The sequence below is a fragment of the Dromaius novaehollandiae genome, chromosome 17 (genome assembly GCF_036370855.1).
Source record: "Dromaius novaehollandiae isolate bDroNov1 chromosome 17, bDroNov1.hap1, whole genome shotgun sequence".
Classification (NCBI taxonomy): domain Eukaryota; kingdom Metazoa; phylum Chordata; class Aves; order Casuariiformes; family Dromaiidae; genus Dromaius; species Dromaius novaehollandiae.
Window position 1 is genome coordinate 4,653,614 of NC_088114.1, and position 27,019 is coordinate 4,680,632.

The 27,019-nt window shown below is 46.2% G+C and overlaps 1 protein-coding gene across 1 annotated transcript in view; it reads right to left on the reverse strand.

Annotated features, from left to right (window-relative positions):
- The window catches only part of CCDC92 (coiled-coil domain containing 92), a 120,119-nt gene that overhangs the window by 82,530 nt on the left and 10,570 nt on the right, over positions 1 to 27,019 (reverse strand). Inside the window, exons 3-6 of the mRNA XM_026114601.2 lie at positions 20,235 to 20,327; positions 14,353 to 14,518; positions 7,366 to 7,459; positions 1,146 to 1,371 (exon numbers count right to left, since the gene is read on the reverse strand). The gene's annotated coding sequence lies outside the window, so the exon portion shown is untranslated. The remainder of the gene's footprint in view (positions 1 to 1,145; positions 1,372 to 7,365; positions 7,460 to 14,352; positions 14,519 to 20,234; positions 20,328 to 27,019) is intronic.

A 27,019-nucleotide genomic window follows, 5' to 3' on the forward strand; every position in this document is an offset into this window, starting at 1 on the left:
TTTCAGGCAGAAGCCTCCAAGACTGCATCTTATTCTTGTTGTTATAGACTGATCTTGCATTCTGTTGAAGCAGCAATATGGGGAACAAAACCGATGGTAGGCTTTTATTCTGGCAGACAAGAGGTACAATGAAAGCTGGTGGCTGGGGGCTGAAGTGAGAATTTAGAATAGAAGTAAAGTTAAAATTTCTAACAACTGGAACAATTTACTGAGGTAGCAATCAACTTTTCACTATTGGCAACCTCTGAAGCCAGATTGGACTCCCTTCTCAAACACATATTCTGTTCAAAAGACATTGATCTGGAGTTGATTTTGATTACTACAGTCTGTGTTATATGGAAGACCAGAACTGATGACATCATGGATTCCCTTTTAATGCTTCTAGAAAACTAGGAATCTTCCTAGAAATCTGGGAAACCTCTCATTCCCCTTTTTGCAGACATTTCTGCTCAGATTTCAGACAACTTGTGTTTTGGTTGATTCTAAGGTCATTGACTTGAAAATACATGCTACTAGATCTGCCTAATTGGCCTGAAACTTAAATCCCAATCTCTAGTAACATCTACCAAGGAGGTGGCTCATTGCTGAACCCATGGAATTTTTTTCCCTCTAACTCAGCTTGCATTTTTGGAGTTGAATAAACTTTGGGAAAGTTCACAGGGAACAAGTGATCTGTAATTTCATACAATAGCTAGCTGTAAACCCTCTGTCTGTGTTGATTCAGAAACCAAGAAACCCCCAAGATACATTTCTTAGAAACCAATTAATCCCCCCCTCCAAACGGCACACAAGTCTATGATCTCAGGTTGCACATAACACAAAACCAGCCCAGCATTTTTCTTCCTAATAAGCATAGCAATGTAAACACAACTACAGACATTGTCTTCTAATTAGGAGAACTTACTGTGGGATGTTTACAGACCCCTATGGAAATGTATGGACGTTTGGTTGCCTAGCAAATGAAGGAAATTGAAAGCCCTCTCGGCTAGGACATTTATAATTAGGTTGGCAGAGGTGTAAATAAAAGTTCTAGGAGCAAATACAGGGCACAATCCCACATTGACCAAAGAATGGCTGAGATAATGCTAAGGGGAAGTAGGTAAAGGTATGCCCTATCAACACTTTTTATTTGAATATTATCTTACCACAACTCTTCGTGTGTGAACAACTGCACTTGGATTGCCTGTAGGAAGGACTTAGTGGGAAAGCCCATACATCGAAACTGCTGTGTGGCCTGGTCACCATGAGATGACTTCTCCGTGTTTGACACTTGGCAAGGCCTCGGAGCTCCTCTCCTTCAGAGCAGTGCTCCAGTGCATGGAGCTGCTCCACTCTTCAGCTGGTCACTGCTCCAGTGAGAGGCAGCAGCTCCTGTGTATGCAGAAAGTCAACAAGACACAGGCTCATTTGACACATGGAGGTGAGGCCAAAGAGGTCTGCATGTGGCATAGTACCTACAAATGTGTTTTCTGATGGCTGCAGCAAAATGTGTTGGCCAACTGGATTTACAGGGCTCCACTATTCCTGTCTGTGGCCTGGGTCTCCAAGGGGAGAATCTCCTGGGGTCTCAGGCAGAGCTGTGTTTGAGAACTGGTTCATATGAATCTCTCAACCCTACCTTTGCTGTGAGCCATGGAAAGCAAGTTCCTATACTGCTGGCTTTTGTGTTTCAATAAGCAAAGGAATCCAAACAGACAATTTAATTTTTACTGCCGCTGGGGCTAGCTGCAAACTATAAACCTTGTAGTTTTGATTTTGCTGGTGCCACAAGGAAACTGTCCCCTTTTGTATATAGTTAGCAGTTCTACTTCCAAATTCTTACACCTTCATGATGGTGTTGGCTTCATTCTTTTGGAAAGGGGAAATTACAAAACCCAATGCAAAGAAGCAACACTTTTTCTTTGCGTTGAATGGTCAAATAAAAGCGGGAAAGGGTATCATGCGCGTGTTTGTGAAAGGAACTGTTTTTGCACTCATCATCCCCCGTTATGGTATTGGTTACTACAGAAGAGAAGCCTTTTCCATCCCCAATACAACCCAGAGGGATGTCAGACAAAACTCTCCCTGGAGTATATCATCCTCGCACAACATTCCTTCTCCCTGGAAAAGCAGGAGGAAACCTGCCTATGCAGCAAGAGTCAATCATGCAGTACCACTGCAGGGTGCTGTGACAGCTTCATGAGGGGCTTGGTACAGGTTTGGTGCTAGGATGTGGCAGGATTCAAGTGAGGACCTAGGCAACTCTCACAGCTGGAAAACTGGGAGGTCACCAAGGCTGAACGTTGAAAAGTGCTTACACTAAGGCAAACGGTAGAGCTAAACATCGCTCATCGAAGCGTTTCCTGCCCTACTCATTTCCCCTTGCATACTCCTACAACGCAAGGGTTTCACCTTATAGTGCCTGGGTTTGGAAGGGGAGAGGGGCCTAAGGTTGCTGTGATTTAAATGGTGCTCTGATTTAAAAGAGCTCTTAGTGCCATGTTACATAGCTTAACCAGATACATGAATCCAGGACATAACTCCAAGAGAATTTGTTTTCTATCTGAAATCTTGAATTGTGTGTGTGGGAAAAACAAGTATTTTCAGGTTGTTTTTTATGTTGGGATGGTGGAAAGGTAAAAGAAGTTGATTCCATGATCATCAGCCAATTGGCCAAATGATTTCTACATCAGGTAAATGGAGTTTGCAGTGCTTTTAATCCTTGTTTCGGAGATCATTCAGATCAGCAGTCTTCAACCAATCTAAAGTTTATTTTCCAGTGCAAATGCAGGGCTTTAAATAGTGAATTTTAACCTCACGGACCCTCAGCAATAGCCCATGGCCCTCTGCAGTTCTACACAGGCCGTGATCCCTTTTTCACAAGGTCACAGCCATGGCTCAGATAACTGGCCATGACATGTCACTCAGCACCAGCTTTTCTGCACAACTGGAAGTTTTGCCTGCCTTCATTTTAACACACAGGAATACAAGGAAGGGATGTCTGCAACAGCTCTAATCTGCAAAGATGATTTCAAGCTGCATTTCACATATGATTTGGGGTTTGGATGAAGTTTTGACAGAATTTCTCCATGAATTATGCAAGAGGCTGCTGGAACGCTGCAAGTATACAGAGGCACAAAGAGACTTGTTCAGGCAGCCCTCAGATGACACATTGCCATCTGACGCACAAACCAAATCAGAGCCCACTGCAAAAGGTAGATAATCTTACACTGGGGAGGGAAGGTGAGCAGCTGATCCCCAGTGCTATGGGGTGCTGAGGTGGGGAGGGGACAGCCAAGCTGGCTGTGACGAGGTGCTGCAATGCAGCACTAGATGGTGCTGTATTTTAGAAATAACGCTGCCTTGTGTGTCCCTTTAGGTTTGATGTGGGCTCAAGATATGGCAAACACATACAGATGCTCCTTGCAAGACATATTGCTGCCGTCTCCAAGAAAAGTAGGGTTTTCCTTGCTGTCCATTCTACAGCATGGGAATTAATATGGAGTACTGACTTTGCAAGTGGAGAGTGGCCAGTTAAATTCTCCAAGTGCTGCTGGTTTCGCTGGGTAGGTCCTGGGAACTTCAGGGCACCATGGAAAGAGTGTGGGGACCAATGCCATTCCCATGTCAATCCTTCTCTGACTTACCATCTTCCTCTTGATTTAAGCTGGTGTCAGTCTCCAAAAGCCCAGTAACAAAACTGTTCTCCCTTAATGGAAGTTCAGAGCTGGTGTTCGGCTTTGCCAGCAATGCTCTGGTCTGTGTAGGGACACTGTCACTCTGGGAAGGAGGGTGGCGTCAGGCATGTGGCTGGTGCCTGGAACATCTCCAACGATACTGTTAGAGCAGTGATCTTGCTTGAGTTGTCACACTGCCACAAGCTGCATGCTGTGAGGTGCTGGGTCCCCAAAACTCCCTGCTGGAAGCAACATCAGCTGTTGGAGTGAGGGTGGTCAGAGGTGCCAGAAAGATCATAGCCACCGAGGTGGATGGAAGGCAGAAATCTTTTAAAATAATGGCCTGAAAAGTCACATGTGAAATGAGACAAGCTGCCTCCAGGATTTACTCCTACTGCCGTTTTCATCCGTGCTTGTGCTGAGTCCATTCAGTGCATTTCTGAAGATGCTGGCACAGATTCAAAGGTGGGCCAATTTCCTTCACTGTCAGCCACTCCAGCAGGCATGGCAGGTGCTCAGCACTTGGCCAGATCCAGCCCTGGATGCAGTGGGCAAAACCTTCTAGGAGCTCTCCCTGAGGTAGGAAGGGCTCGGAGACACCTGCTTACTCCAGCTGGCCACCCAAGGAAGCAAACACACTCTTCCCTTCTCACTCCAGCGGCAAAGCAACGTTATACGTTGCTTCGGTTCCAGGCGCAAGTGAATTTGGTTTCCTGGCCACAAACAGGGCAGTCCAAGCCAGGAAAGGGTAATTAATGTCAGAAAAGATCAGGGACACAGAGCAGTGGAGCTCACTTGGCAGGAACACAAAGGAGGGAGGGGGGAGATGTCTTTTAGAGAGCCTGCAAGAGGCAAACCAGCCAAATGAGCTCTACAGCAGGCTGGGCTGTGTTGCTAACCTAGGAGCCAGTCTTTTCAAGAGGTCCCTCAACTTTCTCTATAGGGCATCAGCAGTCCAAAGACAGCTTGCAAGGTAAGGATGGGGCAAATGCCTCTTCTCATAGAAAGAGGGTGCAGACTGAAGGAATAGGATCTTCAAGAGGGAATATATTAGCCCACCCCCATGCTCACTTGGAGCAACAGAAGTGCTGTGTAGGAAGGAGGGTGGCATAACCAGTGTGTTTGCAGCAATGCTCAATAGCTGAGTGAGAACAGGCCCATCTCTGATTAGGTGCTGAGCAGCCTGTCCCATTGTAAAAAATGGCAAAGTTTAGCTTGGCAACAAAGGTGGTTTCTGGCTGCGTGAGCCTTGGAGGGAAGTCAGGCTCCAAGAAAGCACTGTTCCATTGGGCTAATACACTCACACTCAGGGAGCTGACTTTGCTGAGAGTCAGTTCAGGAAGGCGTGCTGGTTAAATGGAGGTGGTAGGTTTGTGATCATACTTTCTTCATATTCTGCACAAATCCACCATTCTCCAGGGTCTAAGAGGACAGGCTCTCCTACTTCAGGTAAATCCCAGCTATGGGATGTATTGTGCTCCAATCCCAAGGACAGTTTGGTAACTAAATGAAATGAAGTCAGTCCAGGATGTGCCTAGGAACCCTCCAAGATTCATCCTAGTGCTGTGCCCTCAGCAAGACTTGCCTCCTCTTATCCCCAGGTCTCTATGGCACCTTTAATAGGACAAAGGATGCCAGTCCCAAGGTCTATGTATAAACTGGAGTAGGGCTAAGCAGAAAGAAGGAAGAGACTGCAGCAGACAGCAGGGCAGCAGAATATCTCATGTCATACCAGAGGATGCTATTTTGAGGCTAGAGAAAGGCTGAAGGAAGTAGAGTTATTCAGCTCACTGTGGACAGGCACTGGAAGGGGCTGGCAGCTCTCCCTGACTGGAGTGACTGGTGATGCAAACAGCCCGGGAAAAACAAAACGCTTTTCCCTTTTTTAAGTAAGAGCAGCCAAACCGGGGCTCACAACCTTGGCTCAGAGTCCATCTGTGAAGTATCTACTGCAATCCGCTCCCACTATCTTGGGTCACGTGGGCAGGAGGACAGTGTGAGTCAGTGCTTGCAGCAAAAAACCCAGATCCTTACATCCTTAAAACCACTCCCTGTTCGTTTCACAACTGCTTCCAACAGGTAACAGGAATATTAGAGCCTGACAGATCTCCAGCCCTGAAAGCCTACAGTTCTCTAGTCTTTGTCCCACCCTCACTCACGTCAAACAGGTGGGTAAACTGAGGCACAGCGTCCCACAGTCTCTCACTTTCTTTATCCCAGGCTGGCACCATCCTGCCTAGTTCATCTTCTTCCCTAACTGCTGCTTAGCTCTCAGAAGTTTGTCAGCTCAAGTTTTGTCTCAGTTACTTTGGCTGTATCAGGCACAGTATTTTTACATGGGATTTACCGCATTTCAGTGCATGCTCCCTCTAGACAAGGCCTGACTCTCTTCCATCTCTAATTATGATTAATTCCACAGCAAGGAGAGCAAACCCATTGAAATTCTCAACAGAAAATCTGTCACGGCAAGGCGCCTCTCCCACTGCAGCTTACTGTAGGGAAAAACATTTGAGGTTGCTAGTGCAAGCTTCGATGCAGGAGGAAAATAACCCTGAAACTAAACTGCAATAGCCCACAACTGTGAGAGATATTGATTAAAGCTGGGACTGCCACACTGGCGTACTCAATGCCTTGCTGGATTACTCCCCTAGAAAGTCAAGCTAACATGGCCCACTGGCTGTCTGCCAGACTGCACGGAGACTTACAGATCTCATAGCAGGAGGGCCTGATGGCCAGGGGATACTTTTAAGCAGAACAGAGAGGTAAAGATCCTGCTTTCAATTAATTGCATCACTGGGGAACCAGAGGGCAATTTGGATTAAACTATTGAGGCTCTTTCAATCAGTTCCCAGTGGAAGATCTGGCAGGAGCAGAAGAGTCAGGAAAGGCGAGAGAAACATGGGGAGCGGTGTGAGGAGAGACTGCTACACTTCTGCCCTGCAGAAAACACTGGGCCCACACTCACCTGGACCCTGCCTTTGCCAGCACTGGGGATGCAGTGACTGGCAGGGGGTTAAGGCAGCTGACAGGAAACCTGTGGCAGACGGATGAGAGGGTCATTGTAGGGTATTCTCTTGCTTGCTGGGGCAAGGGTCTGTATTGCCCAGGCTGACCTGTTCGGAGTCCCCTCAGCAGGAGGAATAATGTGATGCCCTGCTACCCCCACACACCCGGTTCGTGTGTGGCCCAGTTTCTGACTACTCATAAAGTAGTCTCTGTTCTACAGGATCCAAATTCTCAGTCTCTCCATGGGCAAAGCCAGGATTTTTTTGGGCTTGTGCCTGCAGCCATCTATGGGATTTGCCTTGCTGTTCCTTCTTGAATTAGAAAGTATGCACTGCTGGCAACTACAAGCACAGTCCCTTCTCCCCACATAATGCCAAAGGCTCATTTCTTCAAGTTCAAATAAAGCTCTACTGTTTTGAAGTGCTAGAAAGGGCTGGCTTTTGTTCCACAACTACTGATCAGATGGGGTTGCTCAAGCTGTCTTGCAGCTCCAGGCCATTAGGGCATTGCTCAGCTCCTCTGCATCATGTGGCCAGGCCAGCTTGGGGGAAGCCTCTCTCTAGCTCCTACCTGCTCACCCAGATAACCAGACCAAGCAACTCTTTGGATCTCCTGTTGGAAGTCAGACTAGTAATTGAGGGTGAGGTGAGTGCCCTTCCTGTCCACTCCCCAGCTCAAGTCCCCCCAGGCACAGCATAAATACCTGGCTCTGACATGGCAGCTTTCTTGGCAGAAATGTGGAGGCCAGAGACTCAGGGATGGCTCTAGCAGTGCCTTCAGGCCTTAAAACAGTCATCCTGTGAGAAGAAAACAAAGGCAGATGAATAGAGACAAAAAATCAGGTTTGATGAAGCAAAACTAGTTGGTTAGTGGTATATAAATAAACAAGTGGCCCAGTTCAGGCTATATCCAGACCTATGGCTAGAAACAAGTAGAACAAATCTATCTGACTTTAATTTACTAAAATAACATCCCCCTAGAAGTAGCTGGAAATCCTTTGTATCTGCATTTTAGTTTTGTGTAATTTCACTGCCTTTAAAAGCCAATGAATGCCAGATGTCTCTGATTTTGCTTTCCGGCAAACAGGTATATTGCCCAAACCATCTCTTTGAAATTAAACACAATCTGCTGCAAAGTTTCATAAAAGTGTGTGGGTGGTGGGGGAGGACAAAGGAAAACCCAAGAACTGCCAGCATCCATCATGTGCAAAAGACTCTGAAGGAAACAGGGGACATGCAGCCATCATGGCAAACAGCAACAGGTTGGGGTTGTGGCGTGAAGGAGCGTGGAGCTCTCATGAGCAGGAAGAGCAAAGCCAGAGCCACAGTTTTATCTTGTGCTGATGTTCTACAAAAGAAATGATCACAGAAAACATATATTGCCCCATTAGCAAGATCAGACAATAATGACGCCACACGTTATTTACTATGGTCTTTGCCTACTGCATAAGCAACCATGCGTGCTGCCTGAATCTTTGCTGTCTAGAGAGGTCCTTTCTCTCCATCTGGCTGTGTATTGTGGGGGTGGCCTAGAAGACCCCAAAGCAGTGTGCATGTATGTGTGTGAGAGAGATACAGATGCTGGGGGAGGGCACACACACGGATTGCACTGGGCATCCAGCTGAATTACAGTCTGGTCAGACACATATGGCCAGTCCATCATGTTGCTCCCAGCCTGCCTGCACAGGCTCCACTGCATATTGGAGTGACTGTCTAGGATGTCCTGTTAAAATCACCTAAGGGTTAATATCCACATGGCCTTTTGTGTAAAGGCTGAATCTCATCCATATAAGTAGTAAGCCTGGATAGAAGAATGTGTGTCCGTAAGACAGAGAAACAGAGGATACTGAGAACGATGCTGGAAGATGTGAGATGCATAAAGAGTGGCAGAGGATAGGGAGTATCTGGGCTGGATAACCAAACCCCAGAACTGCAAGGGAACATGGGTCTGAAGTCTTCTGCTCAGCTGGAAGAGATGCACATGAAGTGGCAGTCACTGCTCCTATACCTGTAGGTCTCCTTCCCCCAGGACTCACAGCATGTGTTTTTGAGTTTCCTAGAGCGCTCCCCCTCAGCACAAGGATACTCACTGGAATTGAGACCTGTTTCAGCAGCCTCGCTGCAGAGAGCCTTCCCAAAGAGACTGGCATTGCCTGCTTGCTCACGCGACCTGCACCCTGCAACATGCAGCCTGAACTGCTTCAGCTCAGGCCCTGGTAGAACAAGTGTGCTGCAAGCTGTTTTTTCCCATCCTGCTTCCATGTTTATGAGAGTTTCTGTTGACTTTGGCTACCTTCCCCGCTCCAAAGAGGAACAGTAGGAAAAAAGAAGATCCTGATGTTTAATTTTTATAAGATGTATAGCATCTGCTTTTATCATATTCAACAGAATATGCCTGGGGGGTAGGGAGGAGAAACTGGCTCTGGCACAGCAAAAGCAGGAGTTCCTATAAAAAAGAACAAAAAAACAAAACCGACAGCACAATAGAGGAGGAAGAGACATCTTTATCTGTCATGCACTACTTTACAATCATACCCTGTGGGTGCGCAAGATTAATTGTCTGTGTATGTTTGCCACATGTGGAAGTAACCCAGAAGCAGCCAAACAGGAAGATGAGACTACTGTGTTCTTATGCTGATATATTTTTCCTCCCTTTCATTTATACCTCAGAACGACATTTAAAACTCCCAGAGAAACAGAGAGCAGGGTACCCGAGCAGATGATTCAGGATACCCATAGGCCAGGTAAGAGGAAACAGCAAACAGGAAGGTAGGAGAGCCCAGAAGTATCAGCAAAGAGCATGGATGGGGGATGCCAGTGGTCATGGCAGCCTTCTGATGTGGCTCAGAGGGGAGAGCAATGTGCTGATATCGCATCTGCCCTTGTGGTAATACCTGGCACATGCTATTCTCCAGGGATGACAAAGGAGGTGGCACTCATGAGAAGAAGCAAAAAAGAGAAGGAGGATGAGAGAGGATGGGTTGAAAAGACAAGGGGCTAAACTGCGCCCTCAGCAAGCAGGTGCAGAGAAGTGGAGGACAGGAGGCTCAGGGTTTTCTAGGAAACATTGTGCCCTTTCAGCACTGATGAGATGCACAGAAAAGGCAGGCAAAAGCTGAGCAAGCGTTCTGCACAGCCTTGACAGCAATCTGCAACTGCTCCACACAGCACAGCCCTCCTCTGCCTTGGCGATAGCTTTCTGCTCACTTGTACCTGGCTGGTGGCAGGGGCTGAGCTGAGAGATTTGCAGTCTGGGCAGTTTTGGTCCGGATGCTGCCAGCTCAGCATACCAGGGTGCTGCAGGGCCCAGCTCCAGCAGGCAAGTCCACACTGTGAGCACAAAGTCAAATCTCCCTGAGCTGTTGATAAGGAGAGGAAAGAGCTGGGAGAAAGGGAATTTCTTCGGCTTGAAAACAACGTGTCTAAGGAATTTCATCATGCTGTGCCAGGTCATGTTGCTGCCATGCAGTACCAGGCAACATGCCCTGCAACACTGCTGATGCAAGGCAGAGGGAAGTGGGAGGAAATAAATTTTTGATATGCCAGTTACCCACCAATGGCTTGGACTGTCAATCAGGCTGTTAGTAGCCATTTCACAAGATGAAATGCTTGTGTGGCCATTGTATTGGTCTAGCTCCTGAACTTCTGTTGAACCACAGTGTCAATGTGTTTCCAATGTTGGAGCTGACAGGAAAAGGCGGATGGGTAACACCACAGAGACTGGGCTAGCACTTGCCTGCCCTTGTTATCAGCTGGCTCAGATTTTGGTGTTCACTTCAGTTCTGGGCCCGAAGCCGTATGCAATACAGCACGGGTAACATCTGGCTGGGAGGCCTCTGGAACAAATGCACACATCTCATCATTCAGTACCGCTGTGGTACTGGCAGGTCTAGCGCTATGGAACTCAGCAAGACAGATTCCCAGCCCACCAAAGTAAATCAGAGCCCTGAATTAAGTTCCTTTAATTCTGGGGTTTAAGCCTGACTTGAGACTTCTCAGTCCACTCAGGCAATGGTTCACCCCCATCTGATAAATCCCACAGTATTTCACAGGTACCACTGCTGCTATATCGTATACCTAGTAGTGACTTATGTTTACAGAAAAAAAAGGTCTTGTAATGACATTAGAGCCTGAAAACTTTGTTGTATGGCACAGATCTCCACTTTCCCTTCTCATCTCAAACAGTGGCTGGTAGAAATGTTTCAGCTCTCATGTCCTACAACAGAGTTTATCAACTCACAATGCACCTGAATTTCCATGTAAAAGAGACTTTTTGGTCTCTGTAGCCACATCAGGATATTCACTCCCAGCATCGCTGCCCAGGCAAGATAATCCACAAAAAAATACTGGCAATGTATGTTGCTGCCTGGCAGAAATGTGGTAGAAGCACCCCCTTTCCCAAGCTCGAAAAGCAAAATCTTCCCATTTGCAGATGCTAAAGAGGCACTCCAATCTTCCATGTAGAAGGAATCCATCCCCCCCAAATCTGCCCCACTTAAAGGTGAAGCCCAGCTCACTACTACAAGACAAAAGAAAATGACAGATGCTAGTTTCTTCCCCAAGGGAAAAAAGAAAAAAGAAAAAAAAAAGGAACAGGTATGACAGAAAGAATTTTTTAAATACTACCTCTAAAGAGCCAGTCCTGCTCCTCACTGACCCATGTGTAACCCTCTTACAGCCAGCTGGGCATGGATGAAAATGAGGAAAGAATCTGACATTTGGGCTTTGAAAAACATCTGAGCAAGCTCGACCCTACTAGCATTTTTTTTATACACAGTGTGCTTTCCCTGGGACAGTAAGTTACATTATCTTAGTTTAACAGATGGGGAAATGGGAGCACAGAGAGCCCCAAGGTAGCCGCACTTCATTGGTGGAGGTGGAAAAAGACCTGCATCTCTCACCCTCCAGAAAAGTTCTCACTACCAAACTATTTTGCTTCAGCCCAAGACTGACGTCCCAAATGCTCTTTCTACTGTCCCTCAGCTCCTTTTACTTCTCCAGCAAGCAGCACTGTGAGCGTACCAGCCACAGCATCTCCATTTCAAATGGTTTGGCTCTTCTTTCCGCAACACTATTTCCTGACTCTTTTTCCAATCTGCAGCTTGCTGAGCAGAGGATTAGGAGAAACTGAATCAGGCAGAAAAAAGTTTTCTCCAGGCTAGCCTGCAAATACTGCCTTTTCCTCCTAAGCTCAGGTACCCAAAGGCTCCCTGTTCCTGCCTTGTACTGGATACACAGAAACCTCCCTAAATTATGTGCATGTGCGCAAAGGGATTGTTTTGAAATCAAACCTTCTGAAGTGTGTCTTGAGCCTAGCTCAACTTTGGACACACTGTTGAAATTTGGATTTAATTAATTCCACTTAACTTTTGAAATGGTGCGATACATTTTTCAGAGGTTTCCCCCCCCCCTCCATTTCCTGGATCAGAGCCTCAACCACATTCATGGAAACACTGAAGGGAAAAAAAATCCCTAGCAATAATTCACCAAGTGGGAACTGAAAACATTTGCTGAAGAAGAAGGAACCTCTTGGTCTTTGGATGCTGGGAATAATTCAACCTCTCCTCCCAACTCCCTGAGGCTCAAACAGCCCTTTTTCCGGCAGATCTGTGGTTATTTGAGCAAGCTGCCCTGGGGACAAGTGCATGTTACTTGTAGGATTTGGGCTGGAAAGATCAAGCACATGGATTTGTAGGCAAGAAGGGTTTTGTGCTTTAATAACTGCCAACAGGCCCACAGAAGAACCCAGGCTTGCAGGATGAAGAGTTCTGCTTGTCAGAATTCAGTCCAAATATCCTGGAAGCATGCAGGGAACTGCAGACATTTCTGCCAGCATCATCTCCTACAACAGAACAACATTTAACACGCAACGAATGTACCAGTCCGGGACTCATATAACCTCACTTTGTGCTTCTCTCCTCCATTGCTGGTTTTTGGATATGTTTCCTAGCACATCATGTGCCCAATTAATAAAGTTAATATTGCCCAATAAGCAGTGAACTGTCTGTCCTGAATGTGCCATTTGCAGCTGTGCAAACAGCCTGCTCCAAAGATGGCCATTCTTTGACATCTGGAGCACTGAGGGACAAGGGACTACCTCCAACAAATGCCTGAACCTAAGGCACCCCAGCTGGGGTACCTTGGAGTCTGTGGCAACTGCATCCTCCCACTCACATCGAAGACTGACACATCTATGCCTTAATTCACTCCTTATAGACTCCATCTTTTGAAATCTGGGGACTCTGGCTTGTGGAAAGAAAGGAAACGAAACATGGTAGTAGAGTATTGCTGTCTCCAGAAATTGGCAGTGTAGATTTTCAGGGTGGTGAGGTGCCTGAACCTTTAGCAAGTCCCTAGCAAGGAGGTGCCGACACAAAAAGCAAGCAATGATGCTGCGACGGTGTTCCCCCTCCTCCCATAGATTCAGTGACTCCATGAGTCCAGTCCTGATTTCCACAAAACTCCCATGCTGGGGTAATGGAGGGCTCTAGTGATACCTTCAACTTCTCTCTTTTCCTTTAAAAAAAAAAAAAAAAGAAAAAAGGTGTCAAGTTTCCGGGACTGACTTTCCTCCCCTACATCCCAGAACAGAGTCCAAGCAGCATCACAGGGACTTGGAAGGCAGCTAAAGAGGGCAGAGAGAGATCTCAACACGGAGATCAGTCACGAAATCTGTGTCATTTTGTATTTCCCTGCTTTCAGGGAGCCAAGTTCCTTCAAGGCATCCATTGACCTGTAATTGCAGCTATCATAGATGGAGAAGACTCCCTCTTCCCTTAGTCCCAACTGCAATAGCTCATCCCTCCACTGGGGCAGTGGAGGTTCTCCTCTTTCCCTGACAGAAGCCAGACACATCCTCTAGGGCTACAAGAGTGAGTAGTTCCAGTCTCTGACGTTCAGCTACGCTGCTACACACGGTATCCATTGCCCTAAATTCTTCCTGACAAACACCAGACACACTCAGAACCTGAACTTCCCAGACTATTCTTACGTTGTTGACGGAAAAATCAAAAACTTAACCCTATTTATAAACAGAGCAGGAGAGGCCAAAAAGCTTGTATGTACAAATGTGGTGGAAAATGGGTCCTGATCTCCAAGAAGCATATTTGCAAATGGGCTGCAGAATGATAACGGATGACCGAAACTAATCTGAACTAGGAGTCAGATTCATAACATTGTACTGAATACTAGTCTGACTACTGTGAGAGTGGGGTTTGAAGTAACTGCTCCCTTCTCCTTATAAAGCACATCCAGAACAGTGGAATGTGTTAATGCCTGGTCATCACCCAGACTCTGCTATTTAAGCTGTTAGCAAGTACTGCCAACCTGCACAAAAAGACCCATCCATCTATTTCCCATCTGTCATGTTTGCTCAAATCCATTCCACATAAATCTAGAATACACATGAGACAAAATATATACCATTGGCCTAAATTCCTCTTCAAAAATATACAGCATGACCCAAGACAAACCGCAATCCCACAACTGAGCAGACATGTCAGGACAGATGCACTACACAACTATAGTTTAGTTTACTGCTAAAAAGAAATAATTTTACCAGTTTTGTACTCATGTGTTTAGTGTTTGCTAACTGTGTCTCATCCCAAGATACTCCTCACTTTTAATGCCTGCTGACCCTAAAGCAAACCAGCAAGCAAAAACTGGATTGGATCCAAATTTATTGGACTCACCTATGGCATCTGTAGCCTTCTGAGTGCTGCTCGGTGATGTAGGCATGAGACAGCAGTGGAATCTGACACCTCTCTCCCCAGTGGCCACTGTCTCCCTCCAGCCACTGCTAATCCAGATACTGGCTAGTGGAGGTGGGTCTCTCCTCTTGGCAGTTGAACCTAATAGCTTAAGACAAAGAGTTCCCAGGTTTAATTCCTGTTAATTACTAGGGATGGGTAGAAATTCTTTAACAAAACATTTTGCCATCAGTAAAATGCCTGTTCACTGACAGAGAAAATATTTGGATGAAATTAGCGCCTTAAAATGTAAGTCAAAGTACCTGTGTTTTGATCAGCTGGAAACAAAGTGATCCATTTTGGTCTGAAGTGACTTTAACTCAACAGTTAAAAACAAAGTGAAAAAAATTAAAATGGAAATGAGTTGAGGCTTTTACTTGAACCAAGATGCCTCTTAAACATCTTGGCATGAACACTGAATTTCCCAAATCTCTTTACACTGTTTATTTCCAAAATCCCGGATGTCTGGTTTACTCAGAGCATGTGAGTGTGCGTATAAAGAATTTGCCTGGCTCCTCTGCCCCAGTGTCACAATCATAACACACAGACATGAAGAACTCCTGGCACAGGGAAAAAACAGCAGACAAACAAAGGGCAGGATAGAGCAGAGATTATATTTGGACTGGCTTCTCCATTAATATTGACGAGGGCTCTCACTGTTCCCCACAGCAAGGTTCTGGAGTCTAAGTCGCTTCCGATGGTGGTGTCACCTGGCATGGGGTGGGAAAAGGGGATCAGTGTGGGGGCTGTGGAAGTGAACACTCAGTTGTGCTCCTTGGAGAAGCCAGGGATTTTGCGTACTCCTCGGCTGAGTTTCTTTGGAAACTGCTCCTGTATTTCTGGAGCGAGGCTTTGTAATCCAGAATAAAAAACTTTTTGAGTGTAAGCCTTGTGGGACAAACACTGACTTCTCACAAGGGGTCCAGCATGCTCCCGAGCAGAGCATGCTTTTAATAGCTAACACTGTATAACCATGCATGGTGTCACGAGGCACACTATTCCATCTTGGTCCTTCCAGCACCCTGTTTCCTGACAGAAGAATTTACACTAATTACTAGTAATCAATTCCAGATTGCCTTTCCAAGGATCTAATCTTCAGCTTCATAGCAAAAGCACCTAAGCTTGGCAAGGAAAAGATGCTGATCATCTGTTGTCCAAAGGCAATAGCTGGCAGGGCAGGAAACATCAAGCTTTTGTCTCCTTTCACATTTAAGAGAAAAGCAGTGTTCTTGCTGTTGGGTGGCTGCCAGAGCTATTTCGATCAAGTGAATCCACTGTGGACAGCAGACTTGTGCAGTCAAGAATTTAACAAGCCAAAACGTCTCCTGTGATATTTGGACTACTAAAGACGCACAGCCCAGCACAGCAGGTTCTCTCCCGCAGCTAAGCTGTCAGCCATGGGCGTCATTTGCTGTCTGTGCACACAGGCTGGTAGCACAAAGGGCCAGGCACGCTCTTGCACTTAATGAACCACAGAAAGACCAAGCCAGCACAACAGCAGACACAAGTAAGAATGTAATTAGAGGTGGATTATAAATCTCTGGCTAGGTACCTGGAAACACTTGCATTGTGAGGGAAAGCAACAGCCCTGCTGATGGCATTTGGGCTTAATTTAGGTCACGATTGCAGACAGGGTGCTCTGAGCTGGCAGGGGTCAGATGGCAAATCAAAAACAGGCTCCTATTTGTCTTGACTCCTGCTGCTGGCCTCACCTTTCCAGCCCTGCAGCCCAGACAGAAGCAGGCACTGTTCTCCCCTGGCCAGCTGGTGAGCAGCAAGTGTGGTGCAATTCATGCTCACTCTGCTTGCACTGTGTCTGTCCACAGAGTAGGAAAAAGACAACACAGTTGGGTTTTTTAGCTGTAAAGAGCATTTTTAAATCCAGAAACCAGAGGAGGCTTCCAAACTCAGCAAGGGCAATGTGCAAGTCAGTTACTCTGTGGGGGACCAGATTTGCAGACATGGGCCCTGCATAGCCTGATGTTCAGAGATCTCAGAGCTGGAGTTTTGCAGAGATCTCAGTGCAGCTCTGCACCTACAGCTCAGTCCAGAACAGATCCAAGATTTTTATTGGCTTTTTTCCTTTTCTGTACAAAAGTGAGTCAGTGGTGCAGACTGGTGAGGGGATTCTCAGCCAAGGTAAAACCAGTGAAATGGAGGCTTGTCCACAGATGTGCCGCATTTCTGTTCACAGTTGTTCAGTAAGCCTCATGCTCTATGGTTCTCAGCTGGACCTTGCCAAAATTGGGGCTGGAGAGTTTCTTACTCTTGGAGTTAAGATGATAGAACATCTGCTTTGAACTGTCTCCCCTCCACTGTGTCACACTGTCTAGATGAGCATGGTGTAAACTTTAAACCTGCACCTCTCTTGCTCATGCACATGCCAGGAGCTAGCAGTGGAGCACTGTGAACTTAGAAACTGCTAGTCCCAGAACCACACTGTGCTTGGGCTGTATCCACAGCCAACAAGGGACAGGCATGTCCCCTGAGTTGCCTCCCAGCCTTGACAGAGTGGAAGGAGACATGACTCACTCAAAGTCGGAGAGCACAACCCTGGCAGAGCAGGTGAGAGACGCCAGGCCTCTGCATCCCGCCACCGGACCCTGCTGTCTCTCCTAAAGCATCTCAGGACCGTTCTCCATCCTTGCCTGTGCAGGACAGAGCAGCCACCACCTGACCAATGCAGGAGGCAACCCTGCAAACAGAGCGTGGAAGGGACATTAACAGGAAGATTAACAAATGAGCTGACATTTCAAAGGGCTGGATAGTGTTTGAAGTGTTAATGGCTGAAGGCTACTGCATGATTTAAAAACAAGTTGGTGTGGACACTGGCTTGCTTTGTTTGAGGGCGTTTGTGTTCCAGGCCCGCCAGCTCTCATTCATCTCCAGAGAGGCATATTTAGCTGTCACTTGAACTGAACCCTGACTGACACTTCATGCTGATTTTCTCAGGCCTGTTGGGTGGCTGGTCAGTGAGTCCTGGCAGGAAAGAACCACACAACTAGCTGCAAAGGTTTGGGTCTGATCTAAAACCCCTCTGAGTTCCTACAAAACATTCCTCTGATATCAGTAGGCTTTGGGCTTTGGATGGGGGCCATCACAAACAAGCCAGCTTTGACATGCCACAGTACATCACAGTTGTTTCTAGCCAGGAGAGCAAAACAGGCTTCTAAGGGACAACTAGCAGCTGGAGAAGGGAGTGGGAATCCATTCCCCTGGGTTTTACCCTAGACTCTGCCCACTCTGCTGGCAGAGGGATCCTTATGGCAATCAATTTTACAAGTAAAACTTCACACAGACGTGTCCCAGCCCCTTTCCCTGTTATTTCCCTGCACTGCTGTTTGGACCAAATACACACGATCAGCTCTACTAGCCAGAGCCACAGTGCCCCATGTTCCTGGTAGACAAGGCTCTGGGGGCAACCCCATCTCAGATTCACAGTTCCCTCAATAACCCATCAGTGCCAGAGGGCTCAGCTGCTCTACAAGCACTGCCTAGCAGTCCAGGTGAAATTTGGTGCTGTTTGAATAATTTAAAGGCATTGTTTGTTTGCTTCAACCATTAATGGAGAACAGTGCGACACCCACATCTCAGGCACCACCTCACTGCATTAAACTGTTTCCTTTCCTTTTTGCTGACCCCAACCCATTCCAACATCTTCATCCATACCTGAAGAAAGCAGTGGTGGGTCCCAGCTCATATTTGTGGGAACATACAAAACACCACAGCCTTTCAAGCTCTGCATTCTTCAAACTACCCTCACAACAGCAGACAGTGAGAGGAAGGAAGTCAAAGACACTTCAGGCAAAGGCTCAGCATAACTAACTTACAACCAGCTTTACATGCTGACTTGAAGCTTAGTCTAGCCATCATCCTAACTTTGCCAGTAGCCATAAGATTTGAGAACACTGACAGCGAAGAAGAGAGAATTCAGTACAAGAGAGGGAACCCTCAACTCATGGTCTTGGGAAATGAGAAGCTATATGGTCAAAAAGGCCATGTAAACTCTGCTTTTCCTGTCTCAGAACCACAAGGCCATTGTCCTGGGGAATCCGGGGCTCCATGTGGGTTCTGGACCCATTCCTGTTGCGATATTCAGCTAGTGTTGTTGCGCAGCTCTTGCAATGTTTCTGACTGAACTGAAAACCTCAACAGCCACTCAAAACTTAAACCTACCTAGGACTACTGGATCACTTCACCTTCTGTTCAGGGTTGGAGCAGACCTGTACGTTTGTCCAGACAGAAGTAGAAACCATCCAAATTACTCACAGTCCCAAAAAGGGCATTCTATTTCTTTTCTTGTGTTCTCCTGCCAGTTTGCAGATATCCTACCACCTGTGCCATTCTATCACTTAGCACCATGCTATTCTGCATAAGGATGCAAACTGTAACAAACAGCACACAAGGAGGCAGGCAGCCCAGGTTTTCCTCCAGCAAAGTCAGACAAAGGAAAGTTAATCAGCTCTGCTCTTTGCCACTGAGGATGCTTCAGGATAGCTTCTGAAGAATAGGTGGCTCAAAACATACACAGACTTCCATCAGTGCCCACACTTGCAACCTTTGAGAGGGAGAAAACTATTATTACAGCTAAGGACATCTGCCCTCGGTCAGAGTGGTTCAAGCCCAGCCAGCTCAAAGCTCTTCCCCTGCCAGACAACAGCATCAGATGCTTGAGAAAGAGTAGAAGGCCTTGCTAGAGGGATTTGAGTGTCCTTTCAGTAATTAGCCGTTGGGAATCACAGCTCTTTGTGCACATACACAGTGGGAAAGGATTTGTATTTCTTAGTGCTATTCTCTATAGCTCCATCCCCCATGGCTCTATGCTCAGCCAACTTGAAAAAGATGCTTCTTAACCCCAGTTACCTCAGCACTCATGTGCCACAGCCAATTATTTCTCTGTCAAGTGGTGCCTAACTATGGGCAATCACTTATTTAGTGCACAGTCCTCCCTGCTTGGCAAGGGTAGAAGGCATAGCAAGAACAAGAGCTCTCAATGCTGTTTGTGCCCAAGCAATGCGGGCTTGCTGAGAGGGGTCACAGACATAGATTACACTGGAGTCACATGGGGATGGCATGAGTTTTTGGGCAGGAACCCAGCACCAAACATGAGTGGATAATCCACCAAGACCTGAAGTCAACGGTGAGACCAACAGCGTGTGTAAGCACACCCTGCAATGTACCCTGGTTTCCAAAGAAGCCTGGTTTAATCCAGATAGGCCCATGGCAATGTTGAGGCTACAGTCCAGGGGCCTATGCTAGGTTGGATAAAAAATACCCCTGTTTTCAGCTGCTTATTGCTGTCCCAGAAGACATGGTAGAACAACTCCACAGGTAGGGGTTCACCTGGACAGTCCCATTTATACCTGCTGCTGGTCATCTTAAGGCTAACGTAGAACATCTAAATCAGACTGGGTTAGGGAGTGACCATACAGGTCATACTGGTCAGGCCAGTAGATGGGAAATGGCTGGAAATTTCCTCATCTCATTTAGCATAGATGAGGACACCCTATCTGACTATAGCTTTCGATCCTCTTACGGAGGGAAAACAAGATGATTTGTGAAAAATAGACTCATGACAGTAAACATCAGATGCTTTTTGGAAAGAAGGCACACTTGGGAGAAAGACCTACTGGTTAGTTACAAACAGAACACAACCATGCACTCTTACTGCTTGCAGCCACCCGGATCCTGTGGCAGCAAGCATGTTTTCAGGTAACACAGCTAAAAGCACAATTCTGAGTTATTTAAAAGCTGACGAGCTTCAGTTTTAATTTGCCAGCAGTTTTTGAATAAGAAAATTAAGGCAAATCCTAAATTTTACTCACCCAATAACTTCTCAGTCTGCAGATCACTTGCAAGCAACGTGTTGCAAATACCCCAAATCAATCCAACTGGGAATTCAGGTGTCCAGTGCTTTGCTGTGGGCATGTAAAGGACATCAGTTAGGTTTCTGAGAAAATCTTTGTGCTGTGATGACCTGCAAACCCACTCTAAAACATACAGAAAAGGTATTATTTTAGCCAATCTAGAAATGCACTAAGAGTAAACGAATAATCCAGTTACAGGAAGGAACAAGGCAGATGCCAAGCCTGTCAGGGGAACAGGAGGAAAGCAGAGATAAACGCAACTTACGTGCTTTAAAAATAAATCAATAAATACAACCCTTGTTTTACTGTTTTCCCCCCGACCTGCTAAAATATGCAATTAGCTCATTTACAAATCGGGCACTGATGGCTTATAGGCAAATTGCTCTGAATTCTTGTTTGTGTCCCTTCACTTCTGAAGGTTGAAGCTGTTAATGCTCCCATGGAAAAATTACTAAGAAGTTTCTAGTTTGGTGCATCTTCCAAAGTTACGTGAATTTCAGTAAAAACAAAACATTTTCTGAGAAGTTCTCAATCCCCTCCAGCCCCCATCAACTCCCCACACCTCCCAAACGAGTCCTTGAAAAAGGATATTCGTGGCAAAATTTCCACTTGGATAAAGAACATTTCATTAAGGAACAGAACCAGACACTGAATAAAAAGTTCAGACCAATTTTTTGCTGAAACCCTGGCTAGATCTATTTTCCTAAATTGCTTTTCTTCATCTACTTTCATTTTATTTTTCTGATTTTTTTAATGGAAAAAGATATTCAAATAAAAAGGACTTGAAGGGTCCCAGTTTGAACCATACAGAGCTTTTATAGCTCCTGGGCTCTTAGCAGATTGGGACTCTGTTTGTTTTAAATACGTGTTACATTTATTCCAAATAAACTCCATAAATCAATCTGTGTAATAGAAACCAGAAAAGTTTATGCAAAACAAATATAGAAAGTCATAAATACTGTGTTTAAGATGTCATTTTTGTGGCTGGTGTATTTCTATGGTATGTTTTTACTGTTCGTGGGATAAATTTTTCAGAAACATTAAAATCTTTCCTCCCCTCCATTCTCTATAGGTTTATCCCTAAGAAATAATAAGGCTAGATCTATAAACCAGCATTTATTAAATCCAAATGGGCACTTCATCTTACAGTAGCTTTCAGTATAATCTATTTGATCTTTCAGAGTAGTTGGAAAATGATTTCAAGGGGAACTTTCATAGAAGAGCAAATTAACTTGAAAGAAGAGAACATTTTATACCCCAAAGAGGGAGGAAAGCAATTTCCTCTGTTTGTCTGGTCCTGGATTTGCCTTACCCCGATGGCAGATATGCATGCTGAAGGGGCACTCCCTGTGGCTGCTCCTGCATAATCTCAACTGTGATGCCAGAAGCTCATGGAAAGCAGGGTGACCGACTCACGGGCCCATAAAGGTACAACCATGATAAGTTCATCTTTGGTGAAACTCCAGATTGCAGGGGAGATGGGAAGGAACAGGCTTTTATGGAAACTAAAAACAGTTTCTTCAAGCTGCAATTAAAAATCTACCTCTCAAAAGTTATCCCTCTGTATTTTTGGACTTCATGTATTTGGGCTTCATTTCCATCTGCTACAGCTCTTTATGCTGCTTGTTGAAGAAGCAGATAGAGCCAGCACTGGAGCCATAACCCGGTCGACAGACCTAGGCAGGCAGTCCTGATTTTAAGGATCCAAAGGTTAAGGCTTTACAGGTACACGGTGAGAGGTCACAGATCCAGGGGTAGGTGAGGTGCCAGTATTTTAGGTCTTCCATTGAGTACTAAGTCCATCAGTTGGGGAACATTACCTTCCCACCTGCTCCCCAACAGCCCACCGCTTCCCTTTGGATTCCACAAGCTCTGCATGCACTAACAAGCCTTTCTGAGCAAGTTCCTCAAATAACCAGCAGGACAGTAGGAATCTCTATCCAGTCTGAAAGCACTGCATGAATTGTCTTCGTTAGTCCAATTTATGAATCCTGATTTTCTGTCTCAGTCTTCAGGTATGTGAAGGTTGCAGAAAGCAAGCAGGGAACAGAGCTGAGAAGGATCAGGACTGTTGGAGCATGGGAGTAAAACAGAGTAAAAGGAAGAAAGGACAGGTTTCTCTGAATGCTGAAGGAGAGCTGAATAAAAGGCCTTGGAAGGGACATGGAGCCAGCATCGCGCTGTTCCCTGCAGCACACTGAACTGGCAGTTTCCATCTCTAATTTCTGCCGTTCTACAGTCCCCTGAAGGTTAACTCATTTATTTGAGGGGAGTCAGCTTTGCCTTTCCAAGCTGTATAAACTCCTAGGAACTTACAATTTTTAAAAGCTTTTTTAAAAAAGTGTTTCTTTAACTTGTCCTTTCGGAGACTAGATACTTTTGTTCTGTCCTCTCCGTGACTTTAGGAATGCTACATGCATAAAGCTGTTTTATAAACGGATTTCTTTTATTAGGCTGAATTACAGTTAAAGGTATACAGTACTGGGAGTTATAAAGCCAGATCTAAACCAGTATCTACCAGGTTTTCTTGCATAGCTCTACAGTGTGGTAGGGAAGAGCTGAGGAACACTTTAGCCTTATTTTAGCAGTGGGGAAACTGAGGCACCATGTGAGGACAACTATGTGATTTGGCAAAAGCCAGAAAATAAAGCCAGTGGCAGGGCCCCAAAGCCTTGTTTTGGTACCCAAGCAATAGCTGCCTAATCCACTTTACCAATGACAGGGGTGCATGAGATCTGCCCTTCTAGTGCTGCCTGAGACTGAATATACAGGTGAGCCTTGCTTGGCTCCTGGCGAAAGCTTTGTATGCCACTTAGCAGTAGAGAAACCCTTCTGGCAGACACACTTGCTGGACAGACTGCCTGCAGCCAGGATTTGCCTGAAGACCAAATGCTGTTTACCCTCACCAGACACTTAGCTCCTCCTGCACCCAAAAGCCTATCCAGAACCAATAACAGGACATCAGCCAAATGCCAGGCAGGAGTTACCCACTTACTCAGTGCTGTGAGAAGCCTCAGTTCACCTGTAACCACCTTTCTGAGCACGAACAATCTTTGTCTGAGCTAAGAGATACAGCCCAGTACTTCCCTTCAGGCCAGCTACAAACAGCTTTCCCGTACTCCCTGCAACCCTCCAAGAGAGACACAATCATCAGCTGCTCCCTGCTTTAGCCAGGCTGCATGCTGCTCAGCGGATGCTGTGTTCAGCTGCAGAGGTGGCTGCATTTCACTGGTTTAAAATGGGACTGGGGGATGGAAGCTAGGAAAGGAGGCGATCCTTTTATGTCAAAAATCCTCCCTGAAAGAGTGTTGTGAGGCTTAACTCACTTTTGAGAGCCTCTTGTTCTCATCTTGCAATTAAAAATAATGCTCTCCTCTTGTAGATCTCTGACTAATCTTTCCCAGGAGAAGCAGAAACCACCTTTAAGGTGCAGAGGTAACAAGGACACCAGAACACCCATGCGAGGAGCAGGGACTTGTTGAACAGGCTGCAGGTCAAGGTATTATAAAAGTAAAATTAGATGGGCTGGAGCAGGCACGGCTCCTCAGAACCCCAGACACCCCTGGCCCAGGCAGAGAGCTGCAGTTGTGCTTCATCAGGTGCTCTGGGCATTTCAAAGGGAGCTTTGCAGCGACAGCCTCACAAGGCTTTTGCTGCAGCCAACTCTGAGAAGGGCTGTTGACAAGGAAGAGAACTATAATAAATGAGTAACTCCCATGACAAGGCAGAAAACTATTTATAGCAACCTTGAACTTCATTGCTGGCTAAACCTACTGTGTTACTCTGCAGACAGAGAGAAACAAAACAAGTCACCCCTCCTCTTCGGGTTGCTGGATAAATCAACCGGAGCATGAAAATGTGCACAGAGAGATTGACGCTCCTGTGTATTGGCCCAGGAAAGGGACATGATGGCATCAAGCCCAGCAGAGCTTGGGGGAAGCCTCCCCTGAGAGTATCTCTAAGGATTTACCCTGTCCCATTTGCACAGAGCAAAACCAAGGGAAAGAAGGGCCATTTGGAGAATCCTAGATGGATCAGAACTCACCCAAGATGTCCGTACGTGGGTCAAGATTTTCTCAAAAAGGCTGATGACGTTTTGGTATGGGACTGCAGAGAGATGAGGTGAATATCCTTCACTGGAGACACAGGGCCAGGGTAACAGGCCAACAGGCTGGGTGTAAATGTGGAGCTGGTTTGCTGTGCTGTTTGGCAAGTTGCCATGGAAGCAGAATTGCCATTATATAGATATAAAGCAAAGGTGAGATGTGTAGGGGCAGGGTCTCCCTCGTGTAGCCTTTGGCAAGCTGCTGGAGGGAGGAAGCATGCTGCTGCAGACGCTGGAGCTGTTAGGGGACAGGGCGCTCCTCCCAGTTCTGGCAAAGACTTTGCAAATGCTCTAGCCAAGTCACGTTCTAACAGCCCCGTGCCTCAGTTTCCCCAGCTGTAAACTATTATAGGGATATTTTGTGGCTGAATTCAGCCCTATGCCTGCAAAGCAAGCAGAGCTCTTTATACAGATGATCCCAAGGAGCATAAAGCATTTATTTGAGATTTTTTCCTGCGCTGCTCTCTGATCTTTGATGCTGTCACCTAAATAATGTATAATGCACAGAAGAAAAGGAAAGACCAGAAGCAATCGCACCAAAGCATGCAGCCTCCTCCAGGCATGGCCCAGGACTTAAAAGTTTTTGGGAAGGAAAGAATGTGCTCCCACCCCACCCCTCATCAAACCCCCTGCATAATGACATGCAAGTGCTTGTTGATCAGTTTATGGATCTGGGGATTGACAGACTTCGAAGTCAGAGCTTGGCATCCCCAGTTTTATGTAAGGACTTGAAAGAATCAAAGCTGCCAGCATTTTTGAGGCCTCATGAATGAGATGAGTTGGTAATGGGAGCCCAGAATTTGGGGTTGGCTGCTAATCTCCTTGAGAGCATGATAAGCATGAGCGTACTGTGGGCAATCTGGTGGCCTTTCCTTGCCTGCTCAACATGCCATGAGCTACAGATGGAGGGCAGGCTGTAGTGCTGGGATGCATTGCATTCCTTAGCTCTGTTCTCTAGCATGATGGATATGTTCTGCAAGCAATTCTTGTGTAGGATTTCCTACGTGAATTCTAGATCTTCAACAAAGAGGCACCAATGACAACAAAAATGTTAGTTCAGCCCTAGGTCCTAGTTGGAGTGTGGAAACGTGGCAGATGGGAATAAACATCCCCTGCTTTTCGAACTGAAGGGACTCCGATTTAGGGACTGCACTTTGTTCTGGGTGTGTTACACATTCTGATCCAGGACAAGGGCTCTTTGGTGGTGTCCTAGTTCTTGTTAAGTGAACAGATTTGGGCTGGAGGAGAGGAGACAGGAAGAAGATACAGAGCAGCTCTGAGTTCATAACCTCCTTTCAACAGGCTGAGAGTGACCCTCTTTCATGTGATGCACACGGGACACAGGTATAAGCTGCTTCCAGCCTGACGTGGCCATAAGGGGCAGAGGGCAGAATCAGTGGGAGAGGTTTTACAACCTGCAGCCTAAGTGTCAAGACACCAGCCTACATGGTCTGCGTCTGGTGCTCAGGCATAAATCAAACTCCTGAATATGAGGTTTCTTTGACTAACATGTCCAATGGCTCTCACATTCCTTGCAGTGCTCTTCGAAATGCGAACAAGCAAAGCTCTGTCCCAGCACTCCCATTAACTGCTGTAAGCAAATGCCTTGTGGAGAGAGGAGCAGCAGGAACGCAGGCTGCTCAAACAACCCTTTGACAGATTAGACTTGCTTGGCATAGAAATGCTGGCTGAGTCTGAGCTTCAGTTATGAGCCCAGATTGCTCCAGACTACCCTTGTCCTGAGATCCTCTTTGGGATGACTAAGTGTGACAGTAAACTGGACCCTGACCCTTCATTGATTGAGTGGCCACACTCCAAAGTCCAGCTTTGCAATTTTGTAGCACTTCACGCATGCAGAGCCCCAAAGATCACAGAGTCATCCATTATGGGGAAGATACCCGCATGTCGAAGAGTCTAGTTCTACTGCAAAATCCATGTCATCCTCACGACCAAAGCTCACTGTCGTGTGATTATTTTGGTGTCACACATGCTACCAAGAGTCATGAATTCCCAAAATCCCCAGGCATGAATACAGCCTGTAAATGAGCCATGTGGTATTTGCTGCAATGCAAAAGGACCTCTGAGACATTACCAAGAATGCCTTTGGAGATCACAGTACACCTCACGAGTACAGCTCATCAATATCTGTCCCGACCGGGAAGCAGTTATGGGCTGTAAAATTCACACTGCATATCCTGTTACTGAGATATTGTTCTTGGCCTTGAGTTTCAGTTCAAAGACACCCAAGCCTCATGTCTGAAATTCAAGACCTTCTCTCTGCTTCTCCTCCACCCCATGGTGAGCAGATCAAATTCACCCTTTGCTGAGACTTACTTTTTTGGAGGTGGCAGGGGACAGACTGGAAAACCTTTAGAGACTGACATATTGTTCACAGACATATCACAGCTCTGAACTCAGCCAGGTCTTACTGCAAAGAAGCCTGATACTTCACACTGCCCCACACAAGTCCAAATTAGTCTGCTTGAGAAAACTGGTTGCTGTAAGTCAGACAATATTAACACTAGGAAGACTGCATTAGTACCAATAAAAAGGTTTCCTGAGAGCACTCGAAGATAACATCCAGTATGAAGGCAGAGCACATACCAAAAGCAGAATCTACCTGGTCAGTTATAGAGCT